The following is a 23,786-nucleotide window of genomic DNA, read 5'->3' as shown; positions in this document are numbered from 1 at the left end:
AGGTCAGCTTCCACAAGAAATGGGCAATTCAAGTGACTCTGGCGAAACGATTCTTGAGAAAACTCTTCAAGGGCAACAAAACAATATTTCAAACAAACAGATTTTACTTGAGGGAATGGGGACATTACACACCAATTGATATTCGAATGGTTTTAAATGGACTGATTTGCCGTAAGTTTTGAGGCTGGGCTAAATTTTTATTCAGAATTATTAGGAATAGGGCCACTAGAAAATTAAGTTTTAAAAGCGCTTTGGTCCTTGCCGAAGGTTATTACATTTCGGCACTTCTAAGAACCGTTCTTTGAGGGAGGGAATAAAGGAGAGTGGACAACTCGTAGCAAATCCTCCTTTTCCCACGTTTTCAGAAAATGTAGAGACGATAGGACTTGAAAATCTTTGTCATAAAGATGGTCTTTAAAAATGCACACAATTCTAAATGACCATCTGGACAGCTACAACTGCATGCTCATAGCTCGCATCTAGAGGCATGGTTTTACGCTCTGGCCCTCAAGGATAACAAGGAGGCTTTTAAGGAAATGCCGTGAGAAAGACTGCTGGCTGAGCATTGTCACGGCCACTGGAGGAGCACCTGCCAGTGAACCGACGCTGGCTCCCCCAGTCTCACCAGCGCACGCACACTGGTCCGCGCCACCCGGGCCGCCGCTGGCGGGCCCTCCCGGCCAAGCTGGAGCAGCTGCCGTAACCACGGCAAGCGAACTGAAATCCCAGAGCCGGCCTCGCCCGGCAGAGCGCCCGCGCTTCCCGCGCAGCGCACGCCTCGCGCGCAAACCCGAGATGTGACCGCGAGCTACGACCTCGCGCGGCTGCGACGGGCCTCACCTAACACGCACAAGGGGATCATCATTGCCCCTGCCCTGGGCGCCCGCGGCCCTACACCACCTCCGCACACAACGCGGCCGGTGTAAGTCTCCAAACGCCCCGAGAGCTCCAAGGACCGCGCGCGCGGAGGCGCCGTAGCAAGTGGGCACACACCAGACACCACCCCGGCGTGTTCCGCAGGAGAAGCCAGTGCACACATTCTCCCGCAAGGCGGGGTTGCCAGTCCAACACAGGAATCCTGCCCTTTTTCTAGAAAAGCCCCCTCCCCCACTTTCCCTCCAATACACTCACCTGCGTCTCAGCAGTTTCCTTCTTGCGCTACACGCGGCCGCACCCGGGCACGTCCACGCCCGTGCACGCTACCAGGCGCGACTGGCCCCGCTCGGCTCCCGCCGCCCCCAACCTGCTTGTGCCCACGGGAGGGGCGGTGCCACCTCCCGAGGCGCCCAATTCTCTCTACTCCCGCCGCAACGGGCTGAGCTCTAGGAACTTCGCGGGCACAACCTCCGCCGCCCCCACCAGTGTTCCCGCCCAGAGCTCGGACTAGGGCGCACCACCCCCTACCCCGCTAGACACAGCGGGGGCGCGCACAGACCTTAGCCTCGGCGTCCAAAACGGACTAGGGGCAAGGCGCGGGCGCCGTCCCCGCCCCCACGCCCCCCGCACTTGCCTGCTGTGACTCGAAGCTGCAGCTACTACGGCTCGTGCCGCTGGCCGTCAGCACTGCCGCGGAGGAGTCGCTCGGGGCGAGCTCCGCGGAGAGGCGGTGGCGGCGGCGGGAAGGGGGACTGGAAGCCGGCGGAACCCCCGCCCCACCCGCGCCGCGCCGGCGACCGCCCTCCTCACCCGGCCGGCTGCTGCCTCAGTGACGCCCCGGCGCCGCGGTCCCGCCGTTTGTAGCGGGGCGGGAAGGAGGGGCTTGCTTGGAAGAGCGCCAGGAGGCGGGGCCGGCGGCGAGTTCGCGGCGCCGCGGCCGCCGCCGGCGCGTGCCCTGCCCGACCGCCCCGCGGGACCGTGCCTGCAGGGAGACGCCGGGCTTCAGCAGCTCAGCTCCGTCCCTCCGGGCTTCCGAGTCTCACCAGGCTTCCCCGACAAGGTTTCCCGGGACTCGGTGGAGAGCGTTGAGCGCCCAGAGGAGGCCGATTCCAGGTGCAAGTTTGCAAATCCCGAGGCCCGGGGCGCTAACGGGGAGTCATAGCAGCTAACGTGGGGGTTACTTTATGTGTTCATAAATGTATTTATAAATATATATAAGTATACACACATATGTGTGTCTCTTTCAAAAATTCTCTTTTTCCCCCTACTTCGCAGCCAAGGGGTCCTGTCCCTGGACGGAAAATAAAGGCTTAGCCCCTGCTGCCCCCTCCCTGCCTCTCTAGAGAGAACCTGACGTTTAAATAAGCCCAGAGTACCTGTGCGGGGTGCTATACTCTGCTTCAATCGCAAAGTAGGAAATCCTGCACTCCACTATGCAAAGGCTTGCCGCTAGCCGCATCCTTCTATCGCCCCCCCACGCAAGACCCGAAATGGCCAACTCTTCACCGAGGGGGCGTCCCATCGCTGCCTTGCCTTGGCCCGCCCCCTCGCCAAGCTCAATCCCTTTTCCCCAGAAAAACCTGTGCCTGTCCTCAGACCCGGCCCCACGGCTGGAAGTCAAAACCGACCCCGGAGCCACGCGGCTGGAGCACGTTTTTACACCTGCTGGGCCCCTTAATTACGAGAGCACCTGTAGTTGGGATTTTTTTCATTGCAAAGGCATCGGTTTTAGCCCTTCTCCTAAAATACTACATTTAAAAAATCACCTGTCATACCTACCTGAAATTGGAGGAGGTAAGAGAAAGGAACAGAGCAGTGGGCGACCCAGTCGCCGCAAGAACGTGACCGAGGTTACAGCTTCAAGGGCATGATGCGGGTTTGATGCAGCAAGGTCCGCTAAGGGCGTCCAGCGCTCCCCGCCCCCATGCGACGGGCGGAGCGGTGTGGGGGGGAAGGGAGGGGACTCGTTTAACCCAGGGCGGGGGTGGGAGAGGCAAATTTGCCCTCTTAGGCGAAGTCTAATCAGCATAGTGAAGTAGGGGGCTCAACCAAGGTCAAAAGTGAGACAGGCCATCCCTCAATTTGTGGGACCCAGTCTGGGGACACCGGATACAGCTAATTGATTCTATATCACCATTTCTGTGTCACCCGAAATCCGATTTGCAATTAAATGACCTTAATTGACTTTGTGTGGGTTCCTGGGAAAACTGCTCAAAGCGCCTGCGCCTCTTTGACCTCTCAGTAAATAGTTAATTATAATATTCTCATCCCAGACACGGGGGATTGCTAAAAATGCCTATTTCCAAAACGTTAGGCGAAAATGGGCCTACTTAATTTATCAATCCAAACCTAAAACTCTTAGAATGCCCTACGTCCTACTTCCTGACGCTGACTAAATTATGGGAGAGCTCTCAAAAGAGTTCCCCAAGTCTTCCAAACCACTTCTGCCTACAACCGTAGCGTTTTTTGTGAAGAGCTCCAGAACAGGTTAGCTTTATGAAGCGGGGTGCCCAAGCACTTGGTTAAAAGAGGGAAAGGGGAAGAAGTGCCTGCTGTAAGACACTCTCAGGCAATGACAGCAATAAGTAAGGGCGAGAGTTAAAAAATAAAATTTTAACCCCATAACAACTTCGAAACTCTCAACATATTTTTTTGCGGACTTATCTGTTCATATTCTGACAAATCTTTCAGATGTCCCATTTAAGAAGCCATTTTACAAGGAAGTCTTAAGGCCCAAACACATTTCCTACCCTTCTGTTCCCCAAAACACGAACACCCTTTTTCTGACCTTTAGAAACTGATTTTCAATTTGGAAAATAATTTCTTTAGTTACTATTGTCTGCTGTGTACTTTCTAAAAATTTTCATTTTAGGTCTACGTTTTATAGGTTGCAGTTAATAGTGTAGGCCTGGGAAATAAAACATTAATCTCCCTCCCATCCCCAGAGGATGGGTATAATAAATAGGGGTGCGGAGAACGGCTGAAGGTTTAGAATCTTAACCAACTGGAGTGTTTGTACATGAGAGGAGGAAGGGACAGAATCCGTGCATTTCGGGGAGAAAGTACAGAGACCTCCATCCCTGTCCAGCAGTGTTAAGAGTAAATACTAAATGGTTGGCTATTTCTCTCACCCTCGCCATAATAAAACCAGACCTGCAGCTGGTAATTACGAGAGAAAATACCCAGTCTCGCCATCAGTTTTGCTAACTGGTACTTGAAAATGGGAAACGGGGAACGTATCCAACCTCCAATTTGTCACAGTTGTATAGCTCTCGTATTAATTCTGTACAGACGTGAAATAGGTGGGTGCGTAGCAACGTGCTGGGCATAAATTAAGCAACAATGGCCACGCGAGGTCTCGTCCGCCGCGGAGCTCCAGTGGTGGGCACTGCCACCTTGCCATCCCTAGTCCCCACCGCCCTTCGCAGAGTCGAGTCCGGGAGGCTGACGGTGCGCTGGCTTTCCCAGCCGGGAGAGTGGGTGGGGTGAGGAGCAACGAGACGTTAACCCCAGCCGGCTTTGTAGCTTTTCCCCATCCTCTGCCTCTCGAGCACCACATGAGCGCTCTCACGCACACACTCACCCACACCCCCCTCGTGCCAATAATTTAAACTTCTCTTAGGAAAGCCAGCAGCTCGTTCCACCACCACCACCCCTTCCGCCCTCCCCGCCCCGCGAACATCCTCCCCCTTTCCCACATCTACCCTGGATCCTCTCTTTGGCAGTAGAAAGCCAAATGATTTCTCCTAAACCCTGAGAAATCACAAAAGTTAAAATGAAGCGTGTGCCTATCTGCCCAGCTTGTCATCCCCAACCATCTTTCTCCTGGCGTCAATTTAACAATAGCTATTCGAGGAAGGGGGGGCGGTAAGGAGGGGGTGAGGGCTACGTAGCCGAGTTGGCTCCTGGGGTGGCTGCGAAGCCTCGCGGCTGCAAAGGGGTTCCCCCTTTTCCCGAAGGCGAAGTCAGCCGCGTAGGACCAAGGACAGGGCTTGGAATCCACTTCCCAGCGCCCAGCACAGCGAGGCTCCCAAGCAGCCGGCACTTCATAGACACAGCTCCAAGGATCTTATTTACGCTTTTCTGAACAAAGGGAATCTCATATCCGGTACAGGCTTAAGAATTCAGCCCTAAATTGGCTATCTTCTTTTAAAACTGAATTATGATAATTGGAGTCCGTGAATCAGAGCCCGCATACAATGATGAGTTCTGACAGCTTCTAACAACCCTAGCCCAGCCCCAGCCCCAGCCCTCAGGCGGCATGTACTTTTTTCAGTCAACTACAACTCGCTGCCTGGTGCAGCATCTAAATTCCATCTGGCAATCCCATCTCCCCAGCACATGCTATCTGGTTAATGCAATTAAGCCTGTGGTTTTCGCTAGTCTAATCTGCCAGTCCAGGCTTCTGATTCCCCTTAATGATTGTAAAGCCTCTCCCGTCCTTCGGTTGCTGAGCGAAAGTAGAGGCATGCATCCCCAACACCCAAGTTATCCCTCTCTCCCCACGAAATGAACTTCCGATCTCAATCTTGAAGCTCACTCCACATCTAACCTCCCATTGTACCCCTACTCCCCCTGGCCACATTTACCACTTAAGTTTCTGCCATGGACATTTACGAATATTCAGTACGCTAAGCATGCGTCCACCGTCTTTTAGTCTAGCTCTTTAAAATTAAAAAAGCAGAACAGTAGCTTTGAAATGAGACAAACATGTGCAATTAACTTCATATTCTGTATTCCGCTCACTTACAGGTTTTCTGGGTTTGCCAGCGCATCGCTGCAACTAATGATTAAAGAAACCAAACCGAAACTTACCTTTCTCCCTTAAGGTTTTTGTGTATGTGTGTTTTTAAAGTAACGGTGCAGTTCTCCCAATAAGGATGAGCAAGAAGCTGCTGGATAGTTCTCTTAAGACAGCACGAAACCTAAACTGTGCTCGGCTTAAAAGAAGCAAATAAAAAGAAACGCTTTCGACCCCAAAGTCCAATGCTAAAAGAAATGGCGAAAAAAAAAATATGAAAGGGGAGGGGAAACTTAAAAAAGAGTTTAAAAAGACGGAGAGACTACCCTCCTATTGCCGTTCAACTAAACAAAAAGGGGCAAGAAAAACAAACCAAGGAACAAAGAAAAGAGACGAAAGAACGTTTTTTCAAAAAGACGATGTCTTTCTCCTTGTTGCTTTTTAGTAGGTCGCTACAGGAGTAAGCTGCTGCATCTCTAACTGAGAACAGAAATAGGGGGGAGGACGTCTTAAAAGGGAGGTGGACTGGACCACAGATTTATAGCACCGTATCACCAACCCCTTCTCTGCCTCCGCACTGCCGTGTGTGCAGCTGCTCTGCCAGGCTCCTATCCCGGGCAGCACGCGCGGAAGTATACGCCGAATCGCGCCACAACGTAACTTGCTCATCGCCCCAGGATCCTGATTGGTCCAGACGCTTCCATTGAGTCCGCCCAGGCGGTGCCGCGTGAGACGATTGGCTATGGGCTTGTGTCACTCTCGAGAGCTCAATGGAGTCCCGTTTCAAGGTAAGTTGTGCGGGGAGGTACACTCTTAACACTGGCGGCGAAGGGAAATGCAAGAAGCAAAAAGAAATGTGGAGAGAGCAACGTGGGAGGGTTGGAACTGTACTATCAGAGTTTGCGATATGGCACGATCTCCTTTCCTCTTAAATCTTTCTGCTTCAGAAAGATTCATTTCCTTTGCCATCACTGCTGCATCTATGGCATATTTCTTTATAACATTTAACTCTCTGTCCGGTATGTATGAGTCATTGAGAGCTCCCTCTCTTTGATCCGAGTGAAAGGGATGAATGTACATCCATTATTTGCCCGCATGCCTTTTTTCGATTTGTGTTCAGTATTGTGTTTTGTATTAGATGTTAGGTAATTGTATGTCTTTATTTCAATATACGCATATTTCAGATTTATGTGTCCCCACGAACCCCTTTTTAAAGCATCTTTTTAAGATAAAGATAAAGTCAGAAATGCTCTCAAATAAAGCTGCACGGTTTGAATTGGCTTTCACTTCATGTTAGAATAGAAAAGTGTAGGATAAATATCCTATCCAGAAAAAGAGGTATTGAGTAGAGCTAAGGTCCTTCACTTCGAGGTGTCTAATGGCTCTCAAAAAGAGCAGCTGTATATAAAACTGGAACAAGCCACTCCTCTGCATTTGCAGACAGGTACAGTCCTTGGACCACACATGTATTGCTGACAGCAAAGATAGTTGAACCTTTATCAGGGCTCTTTCTGTGAGGATTTAAGTTTAACCAGAAGACCAAGTGCTATCAATGTTTCTGCTTCACAGAGGAAGACTACTTTATTACAACCCCATATTTTAACAGCATTCAGGAGACCAAAATACAGTTTTATGCATGATAATTGTTTCTTCCTCTAAGTGAAAGTGAGGTCCTCAGGATCGTCTGGATGTATAAGTAGACACAATATTCATTTGACCTACGTTCTTTTCCAGCCAGAATTTCTCTTTTCAATCTTGAAAGATAGCACCAACTTCCTAGACAGTTTTTACCATTCTTACACAATGTAATGTATCTTAACCAGAGGCACATGCCTTTTTGAAAGGGATTCCTTTACATATTCACAACTAGTCGCTATCTTTGAGAATGCCGGAAAAAGAAGAGACAGGTAAGAGTTAGAGATTGCAAAAGGGTAGGGTGTCATGGAGGGGAATGGGACAGATGATCCCAAAGCAAAATGACTTGGAAGTGAGGAATACAGTAAATCAGTGTTCTTTGAGAGTGTCCTTGAGTGTTGATAAATGATTAATGGTGAAAAACAGACCTGTTTATCTCCCATGTAGCCTGTATAACAATATACGAGTTCTATTACTTTGCATGACAATAACTGGGGGTTGAGAAAGAAGGCCTGAATCTATGTTATCTTATAATTAGTGTTTATAAAATCACGCCTTAACCTCTACCCCCACTTTTTATATAACAACCTCTGGAGTCTTAATTTCAACTTAAAACTATTCTCTAGATCTGGGTGAAACTCATAGCAAGAAGAAAGAAAAGCACTTTGAAGAAATGGAGTCAAGGGAGAAAAGACAGAAAGACTCCACCCCATCTAGACTAGATGTATGAATAACAGAAGATTGGGTTTGTAGTCATCTTCCTTCAACTCCTCCCCTTGTCCCCAGCTCCATACAGAGAAATAACCTTTAAATGAATACAATTTGGGGAAAGTATAATACTGTTTGATTTCATCAGACTTACCTATGAAGTGAATTGTCTTTCCTCCTTGTTACCATGCTCTTAGGTTAATATTGAATTAGTTGCATATGCCCATATAATTTCAGTACATTGAAGTAAATCTTTACCATTATAATTATATAAGTGCCTTCTAACTAGGTGGAAACTAATACTTTTTTTTTTGGTGCATGTTTATATCCACAAAAAAGATTTGTAGATAACTGTGATATCTATCTGTAGGTAACCCAAAATGATAGGGACAGGTGTGAAAAGCTGGGAGTGATATGGAGTAATAAAAATCTAGCATGTGTATTAGGTAAATAAATTACATGGAAAATAGTAAACTTGTTCATTCAAATGAAAAATGCTAAATTCTGTAGATTCAGTATTTATGGTTTTTTTCAGCTTGGGCAGAGTGAAAAAATATTATTCAAAATATTGTCATCCCTAACATGTTGTCTTTTTATGTAGGCAAAATGGACTTAAATTATTTAAAAAGTGAAAGTATCTTAAAATACTATTTTACTTCCTCATTAAAACAGATGTTTTTACATTTTAAAACTTTTAAATGGATAGACGTATTATAAGCAACATGTACTTTTTCAACTTTTAAAAATAAAAAATATTGATTATAGCCTCTTTAAAACAAGTGATATCTGGATGTAGATTTCACTTTGAAATTCATGTCTCATAGCTTGAAACATTAACAACTACATACCATCCTATGATTAATTAATAAAGGCTATGTGCAAACATCTCACTTAAGAATAAGCAAAAAATGCAATCAACCCCTTTTCACTCACAGTTTGGTAAAAGAATTATCCACAACATCTGAATTTGCATTAGAAAGTATTTAAAAGACATTTGAATATGATTAAGTTATATGAACTCTGACATATCTTCCAAGTTCCTGACATTATTTTGAATTGCAGCAGAAAAGAGAGAGATGAAGAGAATGACTGCGAACTTGCAGCAAAAGTGTGAGGTGGATAAAGTTGCAAAAGAATAGTTCTCAAAACCGAAAAAGTAATGAATGTAATTGATTATTTTACTGAAGTTTCTATATAAGAGAACATTTATTCTCAAGAATATGCAAAACTGTTGTGGAAAATGTCTTTTAGGATAAATAACTCCTTTACACTACAGGTCTTGGGGGCAAGGGAAGGAGTGATTTTACATTTTATAATAAAAGTTGCTGTAAACTACTTGTAACGTTTTTTAAGTAAATAAAGAAGTTAAACTATTAAAATTAGTTTACAATGTTTGGCTTAAGGCAATAATTTCCAACAGTAAACCTTCTTAGATGAATAAAAATATTACGTGTTAGTTTGGTGGAGTAGGGGGTTGTGGTTCATACTATTGGAAATATGATAGTTTAATGTCTGCATGAGAAATACAGATATCATATATCTTGCTGATTACTCTTTTATTTATTCTTCTTAAAATAGTATGTGGACTTGCCTTTCACCGAAAGGGGGGAAAGTTGTGAAAATTGACACCAGTGTGAATTTATACCGTGGCAACCACGCAAGAGAAAGAGGCAGGAATTAGCACCATGGACAGAGACGAGCAGCCCTCAAATTAAGATTTGCAAAGCTTGACACGGTGTTTTCTGTCCCTTTCTGTGAGACACGGAAACTGCGCGTCTTGGGAATGTTTTATTCCACGGGACTTTGCGGAAAAGACTGTCCTACTCCACAGAAACTCATTTATTTTGAATTAGACTGGCATTTCTTAGGACTCAGCCATCGTGACAAACTGTCAGGAGAGTTAGAGCCCCGAACTCGCTGTGCACCTTCCACTGTCCTGTTTTACATACACTCCCTTGCCGGCGTGAGCTCGCCTTTCTTCAGAGTGTTCATGCAAAGTAAATGCAAATCCAGGTAGTCTTCGAAAAGTCTGGTAAACCTGTTCCAGAGTTTTTAATCCTCGAATTTCCCAGCTGGAATTGCAGCAAAAATGCCTAACTGCTCACCCTTGCTCCCTCCCCCCGTTCTTCTCCCTGCTCCCTCCACCCCCTAGCAAAGGGGTAAAGCCTACTCGAAGGTGAGTGACTCCCAAGACTATTTTGCGAAAGATTCTTTACATTGCAAACACTTTCGTTAGGGACAGTGCCAGGGGCGGCAGTGAGCGGGATCTCAAACATCCTTTACTTTCTCTTTACATTGTGTCTTTAAACTCCTGTTCAAGGGGGAAAGACTGTAAAGTAAGAGAGCACACTCAAGGAATATTCCCCCCGAATCCTGAGGTTGCTGTTTACACTTAAAGACACATGAATTGTTCATTTAAATGTTCTTTTAAAAAATGTAACTAGTGTCGCGGTAAATCTTTGAGACCAGCCTAGGTTAGTTCTCCCTTCTCAGCCCCCCACTTACACACACACACCTTTTTTTTTTTTTTTTTTCCGGACCAATGTATGAGGTTCATTCTCCTTTAGATGATTTGCCTGCAGATATTCAGACTAAGATCTGTTGCACATGTCCCAGAGTGTCTAGGAAAATATATTTGCAGCCTCAGATCGACGACTATTTTATGTAGACGCTCCCACAAATGTCCCCAGATTTCCTTCCCCTCTTTTACTCAATAGTAACTTTTAGGAAGATAAACTCACGTCTTTCCTGAGCATACAAAGGGAAAATATAGGCGACTAGGCGAGGGTGAAGGAAAAAAAACCAAAAAACCCGGAGGTGAAAAAGGGCAAATCAGAGCCTTATGTCCGTTTCTTTCAGGGATACTAACAGCCTTCTTTAAGCTTCCCCCTGGAGCCGATACATCTCATGCAAAATTAATACAAGCAATTAAAAATAGCAGTTTCCAAAGTTAAAGGAAACCATCTGTCTCAGCTGGTAGTAATCAGTCTTTTCTCCGGCCCCTTTACCGGGACCTGAGAAGAAACGGTTTTTCTGCTTCCGATGCTCGGAGGCTCTTTCTTATATTGAAGATTTATGTTTCCACTTGTGTGCGATGCACGTCTAATTTGAAATAATAAAGCCGGGCTGAGCAACCAGTCAATCAGAGCCATCCAGGGCGCTCCGCACGCCGCCCTGCCCCCCACCTCCCTCCGGTCTCTAACTCTTTCCCTCCTCCCCCTTTCACTCTCCTGGCCCTCCCCCTCCTCCTTCCCCCCTCCTCGGCTCTCACACGCGCTCACACTTTTACCCCCACGTGTGCTCAGATCAAACCCTTGTCCCACAGAGCAAGTGCCGGCACCGGGCCACGGTGACAAAGGCGGAGTTTGTATCAGAAGAAGACTGAGGCCCGGGGAGACACAGCGGCTAGAGAAACAGCTGTCTTATCAGCCCGCTGCAGAGATGGAGATGGCTCGAGAGGTCCTCAACAGATAATCACTTGAATAGGTTTGCAATGCGCCAAACTTCACGCTTGATAAGGCCAACCCAATGTAGAGAGAAGCCCAGATCCTGCTCCATTCTGTTTTATCTGGGCTGTAAATTAAGAAATTGAAATTCAGGTGGCAGAGGCAGCAGTCTGCTGATAGACCGCTAAAGTAAACTGTCATTAAAAATGCTTTCGGCAGGCAGAGGGGGCGCCTGGAATGGAATATTGTTTAAAAAAAAAAAAATGTAGTGGGAGGGAGCAGTGAGAGAGAAGAAAAAGCCCACGGGGCTTAAAAATTATTTGGGGAAGGGAAGCTGTGAGGAGAAGTGGAAAAGGGACACAGCATCTGGCCATGATTCCTAATCATAGCTACTATGAATGAACAATTTGAAAAGTACAGTATGGAGTTGTGTAAAGTTTGGTGTGCTAAGAGATCAAGGGACAATTTAAACCAATCTGGTATAAAAGGGAATTCCGTCTTTATCTGAGCAGGGGTGAGAGGAAGTGGATATCAAATGGACTCTAAAGTTTTCCTTTCATTGTAAGAAAAGCAGATCAACCGGATACAGAGGAGTTACCATAAATTGAAATTAACCTGGCCTTTTGGTTGAAGTGATAGGGCCACGGGAGAGATTCCAGAATGATTTTTACAATAGCCTAAGAAGTTGTCATCTACAAGAAAGGATCTGCTTAGCTACTTACAGGAATAACAGTTATTTTTCAACTCCCTCCTCCCTTTACCCAGGTAATTACTATAGGATAATACAGGAAACAAAAAAAATCCCAGGTATGTACTCTAACACATACCTGATCCTTACCGCACACTTTATATCTGCATTTTTCTGTCTGCTCTTTTGGATATGAGGTTTGAAATTTTAAGCATTATTTAAATAGATTTTTTTCACAAATATTTAATATGTGTAATGACCAGCATATAGCCAGTGACACTGTCATCTTGATTCACTAATGTCTTAGTGTTGTACCTTGTTCTTTGGGTCTTAAGTGAATTGCAAGTTCGTTGGTGTCCATTTATGAGGTGGATAGCAAGTATGAGAAGATACATGGCATTTTCCACAAGGGCATTTACATTTTAAGTCTTAGAAACATTTATAAAAAGTTACCTTCAGCCGACAACACATAGTTAATACAGCTTTAGAAAATGAATCAATTTTTATTTTGTTTAACTTCAAAAATGTGATCAATCTCAGAATGCATTTAACTGACAATATAAAGGCTTATATCAGTTAGGATAAGGAAAAATAAAAAATGAACTTGTTGGAAAAAGTGAGAAAAATTTTAACATGCTATCATAAATTTTAGCAACTATTAAACTACTTGAATTAAAAACAATTATAAACTTTGAAATTGTTATTTGATTATTCATAGGATAGTAAGCAAATAAATATAGGTCATGAAATCTCAAAGACATTTCTGTTGAATTGTTATATGCAAAAATCCTTCATATCTAACAAAAAAGAGGTGTTTGGGGTTTTTTTATTCTTTTAAATTTAAGTGTATGGATGAATTAGTGCTTTGTGTATCCTTTAATGAGAGAGAAATTTATGTTTATGTAAGCTAACTTTTCCTTTCCATACCATCATTTTCCATAAAGTTATATTGGTTTAAATAATGGCTACTATATATGTATATTAAGAAATATTATTTTAATGAATTCCAGCATTTTGGGCAGTATTATATTATCTCCAATAATCCGATAACAAGATATTTTTCTGCTTGTTAGAAAACAAGTTTGAATTACCAGCTTTAATAAGCCCCTTAAGCTATGATTTTTATTATTTTCTTAAATTGAAAATATGCACACAATGGACAGCTTCAACTATTCTTTAATACAGATAAGACTTTTTTAAGATGTGAATTTGCATACAGATGAAAAGATACACTGTCACCAAGTTTGACATGTGAAAAAAGATATTTTATAAATTTAAATTATAGCATTTCAAAACTAAGATAATTTTAAGAAGGGACATTTTCATTATGAACATAAAATCTTTTAGCATAAAATTAGTATAAAAATAATCTTGTTTTTATATAAATTTTTGTCACAAAATGAATGCTACATATGATTTCTAAAGGCATAGCAATTCATTATAAATGATGAAAAATAAAAAATAACCAAAAATGTAAAGTTAGTTTTTTAAATGATTTTCAATTATTAATCCCCCTCTGTGAGAAATGGCATATTATATTTTTAAAGCAAACAATCTTCCTATGATGTATTAAGGCAAAAATGTTGGAAGCTTTTGAAATATCCAAAAGTCTTCATGTTTTTGTTTAATGACTGATTATAATCTATTACCAAAAATACCACACATAACTAATTATGTCCTTCCAGATATAACATTTATCATCAGCTAAGAGTCAAATGAGCGATTCATAATCACTTCCTATTTCTAAATATTTTTCCTAATCTTTGACAAAAGGCCCATTTCAATTTGGTTCAGCATCCTTTGAGTACCTAGCATGTGCCAGAATAAGAAAATTAGATTAGAGACAATAAATGCTTGAAGGAAATCAGATTATATTTTAGGAAATGATAGTAAATGGAAAACTTGAGAGGTTTAAATAACTCAGTTAATATGTTTTATAATACATATTCACAATGTGTCTGGTTTATGTTGTTATTATTTATCCTTATAAATTTTTGTACAATATCACTTTTTAAAATAATATAACTTGTCAAAAAATTACTCCTTTATATAGGAATATCATAGAAGGGATATTATCCCTCTAGGAGCTACAGTTTTGCAAATTGTTAACGGCTTGGGTTTTGACTTCAGACACGTGGATTTGAACCTGATTTCACGGGTCCTTGGACAAGTTACTTTATTGCTTCTAAACCTTGATTTTCTAATCTATAAAATCGTAATAATAATGCCTAATTTAGAATCACTGTGAGGTTAGATGTAATCATAAGTATAAAATACTCAAAACTTCCTGACATGGAGGAAGCAGCCGATATATGGTAACTACAATTATGAGAACAAAAATGGTAACTTATCACATTTATTTGATGGAGCCAGAATTAGAATTCCTGCCTTTGCATACTGTCTCTTAAATATTTTCATTAGCTCTCATTAATGTCCCAATTGATATATTTCATGATAAATATTCTCTCACATTTCTAATTGCAACCAAGTTTAAAAGGCGCCAAAAGGCATAAAATCATCTATCTGCCCTGTTATGTGACTTCAATATATTTCCCAATACAATTTCATGATTCACCCATAAAAAGTTGTGGGTCTTCAAAATGGAACTGAGTCTGAGATCCCATTTGACTGATAAAATATAAAAACACCTTAGATTTTTATAGTACCTTTTATCACAAAAAGCTCAGTGTACTTTTACATATTTATCATTGTAATCCCAGGAGGTATAGAAGGACATAAATTATTTCTCATTTTCAGGGGGCATAACAGAGGCATTAGGAATTTAGGTAACATTTCTAAGGTTAATAGAGATAGTTTTCCCGGATGTCAGTCTTTCTGCAATCTGTTACTCTCTCTGGCATTAATTATGGCTATTGTTACTTTAGTTAGGCTCAAACATTAGTGTTTGGCATTAAGTATAGCTTATAATTCAGTTAATCACTTGATGAAATCAAGTTGAGTCAAATATATACCATCACAGTCTAATCAAATTAAAGTATTTTGATTTTATGTTGAGACACTTTTATTATTCAATTTTATATATGCATACATTATTCTTATTTACCATTCTGTGTTAATTTCTAAGGGAAGATTTTAAAGGTTATTACTCATTTATGGCCTTGAAAGGAACCAGTTCCAATCTACTTATCACTCACCTCTCCCTAGGCTCATTCTTCCATCTCCACATATATTTTTATAGGCTATTATCTTTATTCCATTTACATAGGCTAACAGTGTTTTCTGCTCTAGTTTTCTATTTAGATTGTGCTTGAAAAATCTATCAAAATAAATATCTAAAGGTATATAGAGGTAGACTATATAAAGGGCTTTTTACAATGTAATGTTTTGAATAAAACAAAATGTATAACTAATGTCTACTTGACATTATAAAACATAAAATATCAGAAGAATACTAAAACTTGCTTATGGTTTATAGTTTTGCAGTTCCCTCCTGGGCTTACATTGCTATGAATTGATATAGATGGAGCTATAGCTGTGGACTTTGAGTGAGTAAGTGAAATGGAAGGAAACAACATTTTGCAGCCTGATAAAAGAATGAACCTTAAACTTTTAGAGATCTAAATTCATTGTAGGTAACAATAGAAAACAGACTTAATGTTTTTATTTTAAGCTTCAATAGGCATCTGTGTGCATCTTAAATGTATCATATAATTTGATAAAATTGACCCACGCAAGGTCAAGCCCAGTCATCTGACTGCCAGACTTCTACGAGCAAGTGTAATTAGCACCAAGAAGAAACACATATGCATAAACACAGAACAGCCAGTGCTGCTGTTTATTGCCATTTCACACTAACCCCTCTTAACTCTTCATGTTGATGTGATTAAATAAAAAATCCATTTCTCTGATGGAGCATTATGTATGTGCATTTTAAGGCTGAAGATACCGTTGTAATAGAAATAATATTTTATACCTTTGGTCATTGTCATTCTAGTATGAGAAATTAGAGAATATGGTTGCTTGAAATGTCAGTTTTTGTAAACATGAGTTGGAAGATGTCACATAAATGAATGGTGTTACAGACTCTTTAAGCTGTATGAGTAACAAATAGACATTTCCTTGAATTATTTTCACACAATTTACTGTGAATTTTTTCCTCTAGATGATATTTCTAGATTCCTTGTGCAAACAATAAAAAACCTTCTTTTATGTGAGTGCTTATTATTTAACTTACAGAGTACTGATGTGTTCTAGAATACTAATATTTCTAGATATAAAATGAATATGAAAAGATACATGTGTCTCCGTATTAGTCATATCAAAAGGATACATGAAAGTTTGAGCCTCTTTGTAAGGTTTGTATAAAAGAGGAAAATATTCATATATATTACAGTGTTCAGTCCTCGGTTTTAAAAGATCTTTATATAAATCTCAATTGGGTGTGTTTGCATGCGTGTGTGTGTGTGTGTGTGTGTGTGTGTGTGTGGTTTAGAGCAAATAAAAAGAGGTTGAGAGTGAAAATTACAGGAATTTGTTGGAGTATACCAGCCTGTCTATAATAGAGGAAGTGGGCTACAAAGCATAGGAAATCAGGTTGGTTGGGTATTGTGGTGTCACATTATGCTGGCTTTGAAAGCCAGTAGAGGGAAGTACAGATATACAACTATTAGAAACAGGATACACCTATTGACAACTGTGAATTTTAGAAAATGTCAAATAGAAGGATACCCAAAGGTAGAGGAATTAGAACCAACACATAAGCAGGGTTAAGAAGCTTTCGTCGAAAATTCAAGACTCCTTGCAAGAGGAGGCAGGGTCAGACTATAATATATATGAGGAAAAGACTGACAGGTATAGAAGAGTTCATGACACTGACAGTAATGAAAGTGTTTTGATGGCCAAAATATTTCCACCAGCACTGGGAAAGAGATAGGGCTCTCAGCATATAATGTTTCTGAGCCAATGAGCCCACGGAAGCTGTGAGGGAGAGAAACCAGGGACAAGAGCCTGTCAGGCTGCTGCTCTGCGTAGCCCTGGATGCCTCTAAGATACCTTTGTGCCTAAGGGAGGGCTTTAAAAACACTGCTGGGAAAGTACGCACTGTGGCACTAAGCAAATATCTCCAGATGTAGAGAAAGGAGGCATGAGTCCTAGTATTATTTATCCCGCTAACTAGCTGATTCTCTTCAGAAAGTCACTCTGACTAAACTTCATGATTCCCAGGAGAAGACTAGATTAGTAATAATAGTGTATGCTAGGTGGCATTCTAATCCTCTACATGCATTAAATCAGTTAACCCTCACAAGAATCTCATCATTTTACAGATAAGGAAACTGAGGAAGTTAAGTAATTTGCCCAAGATAACACAGCTAGAAATCAAAAGAGCTGGGATTTCGCCCTAAATAGGCTGTTTCTAGAGCCCAAGTCCTTAGCCACTATTTATTAGACTACCTTTAAGGTACTTCCAGATGTACAATTTTGTAATTTTAAAGAAATACAACAGAAATTACAGATGACATAACACTTGCAAGAGAACAAAAGCCTCCAGAAAACAGATATTACGATGAACATAAACGGATAAAGCTCTACTTTTCATTTCAGAAATAATCATACTCTTATACCTGGCTGTGCTCTCTACTGCTGACAAATAGAAGAGAGAGAAAATTTATAGTTGGATGATTTGTTCCTTTAAAAAGATTCAGGTCAAATATAATAGGATTTTGAGAAATATTTTATATAAGATGTCCTTGGCTGTTCTAACCAGCGGGTAAAATTGTTTTGCAGTTTAATTATTTAGCTTTTACATATTTTAAGCAGTCTACTCCATAAACATGTAGTAAACAGTTATAAAGCCATTAGAAAGGTAGTGTTTATTATTTAATGAAATGTGAAGATATTTATGAAATATTATTAAGCATATTAAACATCACATAAAGGATGTTTACTAGAACATTAAACAATGGCTATTTTGAGGTAATGGGAGTTGGATTTATAGTTACTTTTTTTTTTTTTTACATTTTCTGCATTATTGGGTTTGTAAAAATTTTGAGCATGCATTCTTTTTCATAAGTCAGAAAAACAGATAGTTTATTGTTTCAGAAAGAAAAAACTCTACAGCTCAAGCTTGAGGGCCTATAGCCACCAGGTGGGTAAAGGTGCTAGATGCTGGATGGTAAGGACCAGTGACCTCTTAAAAGACAACTTAGATAAAGAGAGAGGTCAGAATAATACCCCTTGAGCTTTACAGTTTATAAACAAAATAATATTCACTTATAAAAACAAATTGAGATTTAATACACATGAAAAATAGATATGACAAAAATCTCAGAAATTGCTCCACCATTTTCTTAGACAACAATATCAGGTATAACTATCCTGTCCAATTAAAATTGCCTAATATTAATTATATAGAATAACATAAAGTGTTTCCTTCACTTACTGACTATCTGTATTATGGCCAAGGAATGTTCTTCTTTTCAATGAATTAATCATTTCTTTTTCCCTATTAAATCCTTTCTCAAATTGCTCAAGAATCTCATAAAATGAACCTTCATTCCCAGCCAGCAAAACCCTTAAAGTGATTTGCTTATATTTCTATGGCATATAAGTAAGTGAAAACCATAACACAGTAAATAATTATAATGAGATTGAACAAAAACTGGCTTCCGGACAGGTACCATTAGTGAATTGCTATTTCAATGTCCTAAACAGTCACCTGAGTTAATTCAATTTTCATATTATTTAATTTTTGTCTTTAAAATCACTATTCAGAGAATGGAAAACTGGCTCAATGTCTCAACTGTGACTGATGGCACAGTCTCTGAACATTCTTACTTATTTTGTTTTGCTATTTAGAAATATTCTAATACCATGACCAAGAATCTAACAAGAGCTATCTAACAGGTATTATTTATCTTATTAGATTTATGACATTGGTAGAACTGGAAAAGAAGGTACTAACTAAGAAAAAATACCAAAATAACAGAAACTTATTTTTTAATATGATGTATTTTAATGTGTTCTGTTATCTTTTAAGTTTTATAAACCACAGACATATATTAATTTTCAGATATGAATGACGACTGTTTTGGAAAAAAAAACGTATTTGTCATATACAGAGGACATAAAGTGCCGCTGCCCTCACTCATGCACTCATTTGACTCATGGCGCAGTCCTGAATAATTTTAAACCAAACATGACTGCGGCAATCAATTTTCGTCCAATTTATTGGGCATGAGTTAAAGCCAATTAAAAAACCATTTTTGGTGCAATTCAAGAGGAAAACTGTATAAACCCATGAAAAACAAATTTCAGTCCTAGACATGAGTCATCACTATTCTAAATATTGGTGTCAATCCCAAATCAAAAAGAACAAATCCTAAAATTGCACAGTCCACACTGGAAACTGCATTTATCAGCAATGATTTTACACAATTATTAATTTTTTATAAGAAATTGACCTGAAAGGAAAATCATGCTCTTCTGTCTCATATCTGAATAATTTTTGCAATGAAATTAATAGGTAGTTTATAGCAGCTCCTTGAGTTTCTGAATTAAGAACTGAGGTAGAAAGTCATCTGTGATGTTTATATAAGGAAAGCAAAACATTTTACCTATAATTTTAAAGTATCTTTCACCTATCAGACCATGTCTTCTTTCAAATGAATATAGTGGCCCTTTTAAGGCCATAAAATGAAACAATCCCTGTATGCTCCAGATATTCCTAGGGTAATCAAAGCAGCAAAACTGAAGCTTCTAGGTTGGAAATTACAGCTATAAAATACAGCCATACATTTTCAATCTGTATATTAAAAAGGCCTTTCAAGTTCAGGGTTGTCTTGGTTAAAAGTATTCACGCAGACCTGAATTCTGGTTCTGCCTCTCATGTGTCCTTGGTATATGACTTGGGCAAGTTGCCCAACCTCTCTAAGCCTCAACTTTCTCATTCTTAAAATGGGCATTAAAAATAACCTACCTTTTAGGGCTGTTGTGAGCATTAAGTGACTAAAGTATTCGGCAAGTGCCTGGCACAGAGTCAATCTTCATTAGATGACAGAACTGGATAAAGGAAAACCCAGGGATTCTCACACTCGGCTGTGCAACACAATCTACCTGTGAGGTTTTTTTCTGTTCAAGTACAGATGCCTCCCCTTTACCTCAAGAGATTTCACTGTAATTCTGAGGTGTAATCTAAGCACATATGTGTATGAAAAGCTCCACAGGTGATTCTGATGAACAACTGATTTAGAGCAAAAATCAGAACAGGTTTTTCAGTTGTGCAGTTAACATGGAGTTAAACAGTGGCTTGAACTATTTTGGTTCAGTTATCTCTGCTGAGCAGATTAACTGGAATAATTGCCAATTTTATATTTTGTGTTATACTGAAAAAGATTTAACTAGGATACCTTTAAAAGATTTTATTTACATTCATATTGCTATGAGGTCACAGAATAAGTGTGATTTTCTACAACTTTCTGTTAGTAAAATGAAAGAACATGTGAGATAACCCTGGGAAATTGCAGTCATTCCACTGGCATAGATATATTTTAGTGTTTGTTATGTTTGTTACTTCTATTTAATAAACATAGGCAAATAAGCCAAAATTACTTAATCAGTTTTTTCAGAGTTATATTTTCCTTCTGAGTTAGTTCATTTCTAACTGTCCTACTTCAAGTATGCACTCTCCTCAATGATACAGATCAGGTGGTGCCATGCTGTTAAGAAAAAAAACTACCAGAAAAATATACATGTTGGACTGACATGACCATCCCACAAGTTACTCACCATGATTGTATAACAGAAACACGTGCATTTTCCCTGAGAGCCAATTTTAAATATTAACAGAAATCAGTACTCTCCTTAATATCTTCCCATTAGTGGAGATTAATTTATTAGATGAACAACCTGTTACCTTGGAAGGGAAAGAGATATGTCCTAGTAGATCTTGGGTATTAGCAATGTCAGTAAAGGTGGCAGCGTAAGCCTAGGGGAACAAAGGACAGCCAGGTCCTAAAAGTATCAAGAGAAGATGATGAGGAGGTGAGGAAACCAATCAGATAGTTTCCACCATTTGTGCCTAGGGCAAGTCTGGGTGCAGCTGGTACATTCTCAGACTTACAGCTTTTATAGGCCTTCTTGGTAGGAAACCAGAGTGATTTATACCCTGCCATATCTCTATATAGGAATTCAGAGAAATTCCAGTGCTGCTACCCCACCAGACAGAATTTTTAATTTAGAGTTTCTAGAGAACAAGACTATTGTTATACCCTCTCTCTAGGTTTAAGAATGCAAACTGCATAGATTACCTAAGGGCTCATTGGGACAATACTTATTCTCTGAGGACTCCCTACCCTCGGGGTTTAGAAATGACTCTGCAATCTAAATATAATTCAACATCATGTATTGGCAAGCTGTTGGTAGATCAAGGAGATGTTGATCAAGATGTCAATGAGAGAGTTGGAATGCCCAGATTCTAGTTTTTAAACTTTTTGAGAATCACTATGTATCTATATATAAAGCAAACGATAGTGTTTGCTTGTTTTACTTTGTAGGGTTATTGTAAAGCTAAAAGAAAAGTAAATCTATGAACACTGGAAAGTTTTTTTATTGGCATAAGAAATTAGAGGAAAATAATTTTTAACGTATATAACTTTCTAGTAAATTATACAAATGCCTGTCAGGAACATATTTCCTTTTTAAAAATTAAGTAAACTTTTTCTTTTTCAATATGATTCTCGAAAGTTTCAAAATCAGCTCATCAGATAACAACTCTATGTTAAAACTTCAAAAAGTGAAATTGCCTGACACTTGTTGAAATATCATGGAACATGAAAATGAAAATCTATAGAAAATGCAGAACCTTCCATTTCATTTTTTGTTTATGAATATAATGTTTTATCTAAGTCTCACCTTAGACAATTGGTTTCCAAAACGTGGCTCTTTGAAATTTCAGAGAGGAGAGAGCCCCTTCAGGGTTTCTCGTTTAACCAGCAGAGAATTACATTCTCACAGCTGGAAGCTGAACAGCTGTTGACTGACATTTTTCTGTTCCCCTGAGTGAGAATTCAAGGACCCTCTCTGTGCCATCAGAAGGACAGCCAGTAAAGGGGTCAGAAACATGTTCCAGTGCAACTCAACTCCAAGGCCACCCTAGAGGACTGGAGAACGGATAACTCAGAGCCACTGTTGCCCAAATGGTAGAGATAGTCCCCCTGTTGAGGAAAACCAGCCTCCCTGAGAATCTACTTTCTGAGTGATGGGCAGATCCCAAGGCTTATGTGACCTGAAGCACCCTTGATATTGGCCAGTCTCAGGAATTTGGTGTCCTTTTAGAATTTATCAATATATATCTCTTTTTTTCATATATATAGGAAATTTCCTTTTCACTCAGAGTGTATTTCTGGGTGCTTCTTAGTGGATACTAAATAGCTAACTCCATTTTGATTTTATAGGAAGAAAAACAAACAAAAAGAATATTTCAGAATAGCTGTCACTGCAGCACTATTTATTGTATCCACTAGAGGACTCCTCTCAGAATAACTCAAAATCTCTCCCTTCTCATTCTCTATGGCCTCTGGCATTTGATGCTCAACTGACTCTTGAGTTGGGCCACTGGCTACATATCAGTGTTAGAATGAAAACATTCTCCCTACTTTAACACCTCCTGCTAGTTCAATAAAGCGATGTTTAAATAACTGAACTGGCTTCAATGAACTGTACTTGCCATTTTTTCCTGCTTCTTAGCTAGATAAAATGGAGATAATTAGGAAGTGGATGAGCAGGTTTAATGAAAGCCAGTTTCTTTTGGTATACTCCTGAAGCAGCAATCATCATCTGTTTGGCTTTTGAAGAGCAACAATTATAATCACTTAAACCCCCAAGGGGAACAAAAATAGAATTTACATTAGCATATAAAATATACAGCTGGATTGGGCAAGCCTACAAAATTCTGGGGAAATCATTCTAATCTGAATGCTATTCAAACTCACAAGTAAAATGAGTTCAAGAGTATTTTACATACTTCCTTCCTATAAAATAATACTTATAACAATGTTGAGAGGATTTTCCTAAAAATGAACACAGGGAAATAAAAAATTGTTGCCAGGAGAGAATCCCAGAGGGAATAAGCTAAACTGTATTGTCAAGATATCAGACAGCAAAATGCATAATGATATTCACACAAAGTACTAATCACTCTGAAGTGAAGGTTTTTTACAGTAAAACTACACACATTTAGGAGTTTAAGAAACAAATTTTGTTCTGATTACTGGTACTACTTACTAATAAGGAAAATTTCAGATTAATAGTACTTCCCTTCTCCTCCATTGCAAATGTGAAAGTAATACAAAGGAAAGTGAAATTGCTTAAGCTGACAATCTATTGTTATAAAACAGAACTCTGTTTCCTATTTTAAAATATTTTCATATCATTTCCTCTCAAACAATCTCTTTCTTACACCCCCCTTTCTAAATGTAGCCCAGATCACAGGCAATCTCCCTCATCATTTACATTATTTAATTACTTCTGCTTTCGTGTGCCTTTCACAGTTTACAAGATACTTTTTTTTCTTTTTTGGTAGAGCATAGAAGAATGAAAATGGGGCCTTTGCTTTATCCATTATGCTACTAGCAACAAAACACTAACATAATCAATATATTAAAGGCTTTCCCGGCTGTGCACATTTGTCAAAGGCAGTGTATCTGAGAAATTACACTAATGAATCTTGAACAAC

General features: G+C 40.0%; 1 protein-coding gene and 1 long non-coding RNA gene across 22 annotated transcripts in view; one reads left to right on the top strand and one right to left on the bottom strand.

Moving 5' to 3' along the window:
• ELAVL2 (ELAV like RNA binding protein 2) overlaps positions 1-23,786 on the bottom strand; it is a 160,170-nt gene that overhangs the window by 129,503 nt on the left and 6,881 nt on the right. For 9 of the 20 annotated variants that reach the window (XM_054519554.2, XM_054519555.2, XM_063713930.1 and 6 more), the window contains exon 1: positions 5,692-9,329. The exons of 5 other annotated variants lie outside the window; for them this stretch is intronic. The gene's annotated coding sequence lies outside the window, so the exon portion shown is untranslated. 20 annotated transcript variants of the gene reach the window in all.
• LOC129047824 (uncharacterized) lies at positions 4,200-16,256 on the top strand. 2 transcript variants are annotated; one of them, XR_008509597.2, is made up of 5 exons: positions 4,200-4,326; positions 5,629-6,405; positions 7,879-7,997; positions 9,539-10,136; positions 11,286-16,256. It is a non-coding gene; the product is annotated as an uncharacterized LOC129047824 (long non-coding RNA). The 2 variants fall into 2 exon arrangements; XR_008509598.2 differs by lacking the exon at positions 4,200-4,326 and adding an exon at positions 4,796-4,984.

Source organism: Pongo abelii, chromosome 13, assembly GCF_028885655.2.
Source record: "Pongo abelii isolate AG06213 chromosome 13, NHGRI_mPonAbe1-v2.0_pri, whole genome shotgun sequence".
Classification (NCBI taxonomy): Eukaryota; Metazoa; Chordata; class Mammalia; order Primates; family Hominidae; genus Pongo; species Pongo abelii.
Note: the sequence above shows the minus strand (reverse complement) of the source record. Positions and strands in the feature narration are given on the sequence as shown.